Source organism: Oreochromis aureus, linkage group 3 (genome assembly GCF_013358895.1).
Source record: "Oreochromis aureus strain Israel breed Guangdong linkage group 3, ZZ_aureus, whole genome shotgun sequence".
Lineage (NCBI taxonomy): Eukaryota > Metazoa > Chordata > Actinopteri > Cichliformes > Cichlidae > Oreochromis > Oreochromis aureus.
Genome location: NC_052944.1, coordinates 101,105,840 through 101,115,461, shown reverse-complemented (window position 1 = coordinate 101,115,461; position 9,622 = coordinate 101,105,840). Strand labels below are relative to the sequence as shown.

General features: G+C 39.1%; 1 long non-coding RNA gene across 1 annotated transcript; it reads left to right on the top strand.

The window, feature by feature from the left end:
* Positions 1–3,644: 3,644 nt before the first annotated feature.
* Positions 3,645–8,733, top strand: LOC120438721. The gene is made up of 3 exons (XR_005612080.1): positions 3,645–3,679; positions 7,287–7,457; positions 8,647–8,733. It is a non-coding gene; the product is annotated as an uncharacterized LOC120438721 (long non-coding RNA).
* The last annotated feature ends 889 nt before the right edge of the window (positions 8,734–9,622 follow it).

The following is a 9,622-nucleotide window of genomic DNA, read 5'->3' as shown; positions in this document are numbered from 1 at the left end:
TTACATGTCCCCTTCACCGATCAGTATTTTCATGAATGTTTGTAGATACAGTGAATGTTTGGACTGGAAACAATCCCAGTCTCCTTTTAAAAGTCAGGTACAAATTATTTTACTGCCGTATCCAACACAGTGGTTAGTTAGAGAATGAGCTCCACTCGTCTTTACTGTCAGCTATGTTTGTTTCTCACAGTTTTTTACTTTTACTCCCTACATGTTTAAACAAATATCTGTACTTTCTTACATTTTCAGAAAGGCTTGTTAAGTTTAGTTTGACACATTTAAGGGTGGGTGGTTATTTCATGTCCCTGCGAACCTTCACACATCAAACAGATCCGTGTTTCTGATCCTAAACAGAAACACATGGAAGTCAGTCTTGTTCCAGCGCAGGTGTCCATAAGTTGTGGAGCGGTGCTTCAGCCTTTAACCAGAGATGCTAAAGCGGAGCAAGCATAAAGGGACTTACGTTTTTTAAGTATGAGGTGATTTGAAATGTAGCGTTACTATGAGCTCAAAAAACACCAACAGACACACAAAATGTTTGTGTGCAGTTTCTCTCAAAGTGTGTCTCAAATTCAAGTTTTCAATTCAATCCAATTAAATTTTCAATTCAATTCAGTTTTATTTGTACAGCACCAACTCTTATTTTGTGAAATCCTGCCATTGAGCTGATGAATCAAGCATTAGCAAATTGTGAAATGAGCAAGAGCTTGAAGCTTCTTATGCAGCACTTATAAGGAGCACATGCTGACTGAACAGACTTAAACTCACCAGCACACAGTACAGATCAAACTGCTTGAGCTATTATGAAGTTTTAGTAAGGCCCTTTGTGTCATGGTCCTGGGTCTCTGACCCAGTGTTTGTGGTTTCTGGTTTAATATATATTCTGTGATTTAGTTAGATTCATGGTTCTGTTACTTGCTTCTCCTTAGTCAGCATTCTATGTGTACTCTGTCATGTCCCCTAAGAATTTTAAGGTTCTGTCTATATATGTATTCATCTGTTTCCCAGTCATGTGTCTTGCTCCCATGTTTCCCTGTCCTCAGTCCATGTCTTAGTGTGTCTCATGTGTCCTGTTTCATTTTAATAATCCCTTGTCCTGTGTTCAGTGCATTTAGTTTTGGTTCCTCCATGTCTGATTACGTCTGATTAGTTCCAGCTGTGTTTCCCTCCTGTTTCCCACCCCCTCATATCCTCTGTGTATTTAGTCCTCTGCCTATTGGTGAGCTGTCTCATGTTGCTGTGTGTTTCTCGGTGTGCCTTGGTTTCCTTGTGTTTTCTCATCTCTTCTACATCGCTGAAGAAGTGGATGGATTTTTTTCACATCACTACGGTGGAATCTCTCCACCTCCACGTCGCTGCAGCATCAGCAGCTGAACTCTCCGAGTCCTGTTTGCCTGTTGGCTGAAAAGCTGCAGCCAGGGTTCAAAGAAAGCAGTCATCTGGAATATGTGGTCAGCTCCGACACTCCTGTCACAGTGTATTTCTTAGCTTTTTCCCACCACACAGCTCTACCCTGGCACCTTTGTGTTTAAGGCTGAGTTAAAATGCAAAAAGGGAGAGAGAAAGCTCTCAGGAGGCCAGAAGGTCCCTGAATGCAATAAATTCATCAAGTGTTTGGAGCTTGATGACTTTGTTCTTTTTTCATTCTATAAACAAGAAGATGAGCCCTTTTCTCATTTGTTTGATTTTAGTTCTCATTTCAGTTTTTGAGTCTCGTATTTGGAGCTAAGTCTACTCAATGATGGGAGAGGAATAATGAATATATTTAATATTGAACTTGAAAAAATGTACGGAAAAGCACAACTTTAAGCAAAATGAAAAAAAATTAAAAGAATAGAAATGGAAAAGAGATGAGAGGGAAGCTTTTAGACATAAAAATTTGTTGTTCAGCAACTTTAAGGATGTTTTGAAATGAAGCTGAGTGCTGCTCTGCTCAGCCTCTCCCACCTCTTTTGCATCAGGTGTAGTCCCACCTCTTTCCAGGAAGCAGCTAACCTGTATGTTCATGTTTGGTGTCCAGGTGTGGAGTGGATCTTGTTGTTTGCGTGTCTCTGTGAAAAGAAACGGTAAGTTTGCTTTGTTTCCTCCTTTTAACAGTTTGTGTTTAGGAACTTTACTGTTTGTTCAGCTCATGTTTGATTTCTTAACACAACAAATTGTGTGTCTTTTTATTTCCAGGTCTCTCTCTCTCTCTTTTTAAAGTCAGTGTGTAATATTTTCCTGGCTAACATCAGCTGTGTGCAGCTGAGTTTCAGCACAAATCTGCCGCTCCATAATTCACGGTAACGGACTCACAGCTGGACCAAAGAGGCCGAGTTTGTTAGCCGTTCTGAGCTACATTTGTGTACTTATAGTTTGTACTCTGTGAGTTCCATCAATAGTTCACACAGAGACACAGCGTACATGATGACATCACAGCTCAGCTGCATTGTTTTTATCGCCTTTTCCTCCTTTACTGTCACTGTAATTAATATTACATCTGCAGAGCTTTTCGACAAAAAAAATATAGAAGAAAAAAAATTCTGTCAATGAAAAAGAGCATTAATGAGAAATAGAGGAAAAATTACATAAACATTGGACTAATGTTTTTATTAGAATGAATTAAAAAGGTGGAAGAAAGAACTGTACACCACTGTACTAAAATTATTTTTGTCTAGGCAGAGCAGGGCAGACTCAAGCGCAGACTGCAAATCACAAGAAACTTCTTTTTTTGCACAACTGCTAGTGTGTCATGTACTACACTTAAGTTGCTAAACTCTACAGATTCTAGGAAACTGTCTAAGGACAGGGCCTGGGAGTCTATATACAAGGACGAGGTATTTAATACTGAGAAAAGCATAAAGAGAACTCAAAATATTGCAAAGGCCAGGATTACACCGACGCGTGTTACACAATAGTCCAGAGAAGATTACTCACAGCCACTGTCTTAAGTGGCTGACAGACAGGATCATGAATCACAGATGAGTTATTACTTGCAGGTCCCAACACCAAAAGTGGGACCCTGCGAGGAGCTCCATCTAGGTAGAGTGTTGCGAGCAGGGAGGAGAGAGAAAGAAACCAAATCAAAAACGCATGCAACCTCACTGGGCTGACCGGGCAGACACAGGGACCGTGACAGATTGAATATACAGTGCCTTGACAAAGTATTCATGCCCCTTCGAACTTTTATACATTTTGTCTCCTTAAAACCACAAACTTAAATGATTTTATTGAGATTTCCTGTCAACCACCACAAAGTAGCACATTGAAGTGGTATGAAAGTGATACATGGGTTTCAAAAGTTTAAGCAGATAAAAATCAGAAAAGTGTCATACAATGCAATACTATAAAGACTGTTATCTCATTCTGCTGCTTAGCTCTAGCTGCCTTTATGATTTAATGATTTTATGATTTATTACATTCTCCTAATATCCAATAAAGTTCATCCTGTTTTTCCTCAAACTGTTTGAATTCAATCTGTCAGAGAAACATGACAGAAACATGGAGGTGTGTTCATGACAGCATTTGATTCCTGATGTCATAGGAACATAGATTATTCAGCAGAGCTGATGTGGGACTGAGATTTGCATATGAACTCACCTGTTTGTGGTTTACCTTTTAGACTGACTGACATCCACAAGAGGATGATGATGGACAAAGAGGAGAACAGAGCAGAGTCCGGTGAACCTAGACCAACGAGGTCAGAGAACTGAAGTCACTGAGTTAACAGTAATAATTCTAAACTGACATTATAATTAGTGTTGAGTGTGGTTGATTTTGACTGGGTTTGTGTGCTGAGAAGAAATGAAAATGAATTTATAAAAAAAAAAAAATCAGTTTTGTCCAGTTTTCCTGTAAAAAGCTGTAATCTAATGTAAGAGGACTCTTGCTCATAGGAAAAAGCTGCTTTGATGATGATATCTGTGGGGAAAGTCTGTACTGAGCGGGTTCCATGTTTGTCTTTAAAGAACAGAGCTGCTCGGTCTCTGATTCTCATGTCTTTGTGTTTGATCTGTTAAACGGTCTGAGAGGTCACAAAGAGACCCAGGGTAATTTCTAAGCAGCTAAAGCCTGGATCATACTGGTTGCTGTTAATGAAACCTCCATCAGGACAACACTGAGCAAACGGTGGTGTTCATGGAAATCAATAAATTAAATTCAGTGCAACTGTACATTATATTACCAAAAGTAAGTTTTTTTTCTTTAAAACTGTAAGAATATATTTCCCTTGCTTTGCTATGTAAATCTTTAATCAAATTTACTTTGGAAAAGTTGTGATTAGTTTGGTAACCAAACAACCTCTAGTGAAGCGGATGGCACAACACAGAAGAGCTACCTCATCAGGCCAGGACTCTGCAGTCTATTTACACCTACAGGCCAGTGGACACTCTTTCAATGATCAGGATGTTCACATCCTGGATAGGGAAGAACGCTGGTTTGAGCGCGGAGTCAAGGAGGCCATTTACGTGAAAAGGGAAAGACCATCTCTGAATCGAGGAGGGGGCCTAAGGGTACATTATTCGCCATCTTACAATGCTGTGATTGCAGCCATTCCCCAACTCTCTGTGAATGGTACTCATGGCCATTGATCAGTGTTCTTTGATCAGTGGGTTTTGGTCAGTGATTGTTGATCAATGGTCATGGGAATTTGCATAATTATGATTAAGGAACTGACCTCACAGCCCATTGTTCCTTCAGTGGGCTGGTTTCAGTCATTATGCAAATGTACTGTTTATAAGGTTTGGGGAAACCTGCAGTCAGCTGAGACTGAAGAAGTCACTTGGATGAGTGACGAAACATTTCTCCCACAGAACGCTACGTCCAGATGAACAGATTCAACTTTTGGAGATTTGGTTAAATTTGGACAATCCCACTTATTAAGGACCACACCTACAGAGCACGCTGTGAGGTGTGGTGGAAATGTTATTTTTTTGTTTGTTTGGGGTTTTTTTTATTATTATTATTTGTTTGTCAAATGTCAAGGGGGGAATAGGAAGGTTTAGAATGGTTTTTTTTTTTTTATCACTTTTTGAACTTTTGGAATCAGATTAGGTTAATTTTTGTTTATGTTTAGGTTGTAAGAAATTATTGTGTTGAATTTTGGTTTATATTTATCCACAAAATAAATACCATATATTTTTCAAAGATTTAATTTAGAAGTGAGTTCTGAAACAATCCATCTATTTCCACCCACAGCCTTTCCTTGGACCATTTTCATTTTTGGAACTTAAAAGGCCAATACATTTAATTTAAAAAATCATTTGAATTGGATGTCACCTTGGAATTTGGGGGAACTTGGAAGACTGGATGGTTGGACTTGGATGATTGGATCGTCACAGAATTGGCTGAAAAAGGATGCACAAAGTTCACTCAGTAATATTAGTAAAGCCTATAGTCTAAGCCAGTAAAATCTCCCAAGCAGCTTTAATGGTGCTGATGGAAGCTGAGGTGGAAAGAATCACTTTGAAGGCAAAGTTGGACGCATTGCAAGACAAATATGCACCCAAACTGGAAGAAGTTCAATTAAAAGCAAAAGAAGCATTGGCTTTAAGAACTAAGTTAGTGTAAAAATGCAAATTTTCACTTCTGTTCAGAATCAGCAGAGTCTGGATTCCAGGGCTTTATTATTTAGAATTGTTTACCACAGTCCACTGAGAATTTTAGTGAGTAGGTGCATGCACATGAGTCCACAGAAGCTTATGTTGAAGGAAAAAAGCAGCTTGAGTCAAACTTTGATAACAGAGCAAAAATAAAATCTGCATTTATAGATAAGGCTCTGAATTGGTCAGTTTTAAAATCTGATGGTGCTTCAGCATTATGAGCTTACACATTCTTTTTGAGAAGCTGCTTCAACACAATGGATGAAGCCGGGTTTACTGATGAGATGGAAAATTCAACCATTATATCAGGATTCTTGTTTCAAAGTTACCTTTTAGACTTTGCAATAAATGGCGAATGATAGTTGTTGATATAACAGAGAAATGCAATCACGGAGCGAGACTCAAAGAACTTGATTTTCTTGAAAAGCAAACAAGAGCTGCACAAGATCCTGTTTTTGGAGAGAGTCAAAACACAAAGAAAAGATGCCTTCAAAACCATCAAAGGCACCATTTATAACTAAAAGCAGTAGGTTTGCTGCTTCTCTTGCTGTCATAACAGAAAAATGACAAACAGGAATTGGAACAAATTTAATTAAGCCATGAAGACAAAGGGTTAGATCAAACTCAGTCCTTGGTGGACTGGGGATGTTTCATCTTCAGAACATCCTCTATTTGATTGTTTGAGGGATGTCAAAGACTGGTTATCATGTAACTCTCTTACCCTAAATGAAATGAAGACGGAAATTATTGTTTTTTATAGACATATTGCTCTGGGACAACTAACTAGTACACCCGAGCGTGTTGCTAATCACCTCACTGATGCTGCTAAGAATCTTGGAGTTTTTATGGATAGTTCCTTCAAATAGATAAACAGGTGTCTACTGTGGTAAAAAAGTAGCTTCCATCAACTATGCCAATTTCTAAGGCCAAACCTTATATACCACGTAAAGATCTAGAGAAACTTATTCATGCATTCATCACTTCAAGACTATTTTAACTCACTTTACTTGGGCCTCCAATTTTCCCTCCTTCAGCGATTGCATTTGGTACAAAATGATCCAGCATGTCACTTAAACAGCACTAGAAGATATGATTCCATCACCCCAGTTCTTCCCAACTTACATCGGTTTCCTATTAAATATCAAATTGAGTTTAAAATTTTATTGTTTACTTATAAAATTCTAAATAATATAGCGCCTAACTACTTAGCTGATCTCCTCTGTATAGCCCTAAGAGAGCACTAAGATCATCCGGTCAACTGCTCTTAGTGCTACCTAGGTCTCGGCTGAATACTAGAGAAGGTCATGCCTTTGCCGTTGCCACACCCAAATTATGGAATAATCTTCTTCTTGACATTCACACATCTGATTCTATTCAATCTTTTAAATCAAGTCTGAAAACTTACTTGTTTAATCTAGCATTCTAGGCTAATTAGGGTGATTTTCATCCAGCTCTGCATTTACTTTATGTAATTTGTGTGTGTGTGTGTGTGTGTGTGTGTGTGTGTGTGTGTGTGTGTGTGTGTGTGTGTGTGTGTGTGTATGTATGTATGTGATTTTACTGGTAAGCACTTTTGGTCTTTAAATGTGTTATACAAATAAATATGATATGATATATTGCATAGGCAAACTTAATTATTACATCTGAGAACAAACAATGTGGATTTTCTGGTTTTATAATAACACATTTTATTTTCTATAATTAAAGACAGACTAGTTCGGGATTCTCAGAAACTCACTGTGAAGTTATGGCCTCATCTCTGTCCAGCCCCTCCCATCTAACAGAGCTGGACATGAGTGGAAACACCCTGCAGGATTCAGCAGTGAAGCTTCTGTGTGCTGGACTGGAGAATCCAAACTGTCGACTGGAAACTCTAAGGTGAGTTCACTAATTGCAGCTCTTATCGTTATTTACATTTCAGATCTTTGATTGAATTCTTTAGTTCATAATTGTTCAGGAAATGTCTGAAGACAAATGTGAAGAATTTTGAGTGCTTAAAGTCTTTCCAAAAGACAGAAAAAACTGTTTTTCCTTTTGACTTCAAAAAGAAGTCACAGACTTGAGCAGGGTTTATTTAAAGGCTGACAGTGGAGTGGTGATAGGGAGATGTTTGACAATCAGTACACTCACATTACAGCTGATGAAAGAATCTGTGTATATGATTAAACAGCTGATTGCTCACAGCTTGTGCACTGTTGGAGATGTTCATTTGGCTGAAGTCTGTAAAGAAATTGCGGTCCATTTAGTTCACATGGTGTGGCCTCAGAATGGACCGAGTTCCCCAGATCACTGCAGCATCCTTAGCATGGAGGTTTCTTCCTCAGTCTTGGAGTCCCTAAAGGGTCCATCCACACCACCAGGGTCTTCTCCCTTGCCTTTTCTTTGTCCTTGTACTTCAGTGGCTGTGCTGCGTCTATGTTTGTGCAGTGTTGCTCTCCCGTGGAAGTGCTGATGTCCCTGCCTTGAGTAAAGTGCTGGTCTTTCTTCAAGTGGAAAAGCATCCTTCACTGACCAAATGAACAAAGGTCTGGAGTTTGATCCCTCCTAGTAGGACAGGAAACATACTGATAAGAGTTTCAAAGTGTCTTAGCAAGCAGAAATTTGTCAAATGAGCCAGTATACCTAAGGTATAGGTATAGGCAATCACGCCATACCAGTATTTAAAGGCTGTACTGGGTCCTGAGTGGTGGTGTTGTTGCTTTTAGTGTGTGTTTGCGAGCTGCAGCCATTTGTATGTAGCAGCAACTGTAATAATAAATGTATGCTGGAAAGCATGCGTACATGGTCCAGTCTATCGTGCATCTATTACTCAAACTTTTAGTGAAGAGAAGTTGATCATCAGTGACACTGTCTTTAAAATACTCCTGTTAGAAATGTACTAGTTTAAAATGAAAATGTATTTTCTCTTGTGTTTGTTTCAAGCTGCTTCCTGTTGGCTGTTTGGAGTTTCCATTTTCTAAACTATAACATTTTGAACCTTCTTCAGCTCTGGACTGATTATGAAACACTGAATGATTTCAAGCACAGACTTTGTCTAACAAACTTACAACTTTAATTCTTTACACAGATTGGTGAGCTGTGGTCTGTCAGAGATCAGCTGTGATTATCTGGCAGCAGCTCTGAAGTCCAACCCCTCCTATCTGAGAGAGCTGGACCTGAGGTTGAACAACAAGCTGCAGGATTCAAGAGTGAAGCAGCTGTGTGGTTTTCTGGAGAGTCCAGGATGTGGACTTGAAACTCTGAGGTCAGTCACCATGTTTTAGTTGTGCTGAGATGAATATGGTGTGGAAGTTGTGCTGACACTGAACTGCAGACATAAGGCTGATATTATAGTCCCCATAGTGCTTATTCTTCTTCTTCCTCCAGTTTAACAGCAGCTTGCATCCATCGAAGATGCATTACTGCCACCCTCTGGTGTTACCTAGACTGCACTTAGCTCTTTAAATCCTCTTAAACAATCCCGTTCTTCTCAGAAACTGAAGAACCACTCCTTTCCTTTCATGACATCCTTGCAAGTCAACCACCTTTTCAAACCTGAGTTCCCCCCTAATTCCCAATTCTACCCTCATCATTCTCCTGTGGTTACCATACCTTCTGCAGTTAATAAATACATGCTCAATTTTTTCCATAACACCACACCAATTACATAGCCCCGTTAAATGTTTCCCCATCCTAAAAAGAGTGCCATTCAGGTAACAATGCCCTGTTCTTATTCTACACATAACAATCTCCTCCCGCCTGTCCATTCCTTTATTTCTTTTAACTTCTACTGTATTTTGTACTATGCAATTGTCTCCCTCTAGTTTCATTATCCCACACCATTTTCCATAACTTCTTACTTTCACTCCAAACAATATACCTTCCCTCAGATTTAGATAATGGTGTCTGTACCTCTATGTCTACTCTTTTAACAACTTCCTTAGCCATTCTATCTGCTCTTTCATTCCCCATAATGCCTATATGAGCTGGTGTCCACATTATTACTACACGTTTGCCCTGTTCACACACACTCTGTGGTTAGAACACATAATATAACTTCATAC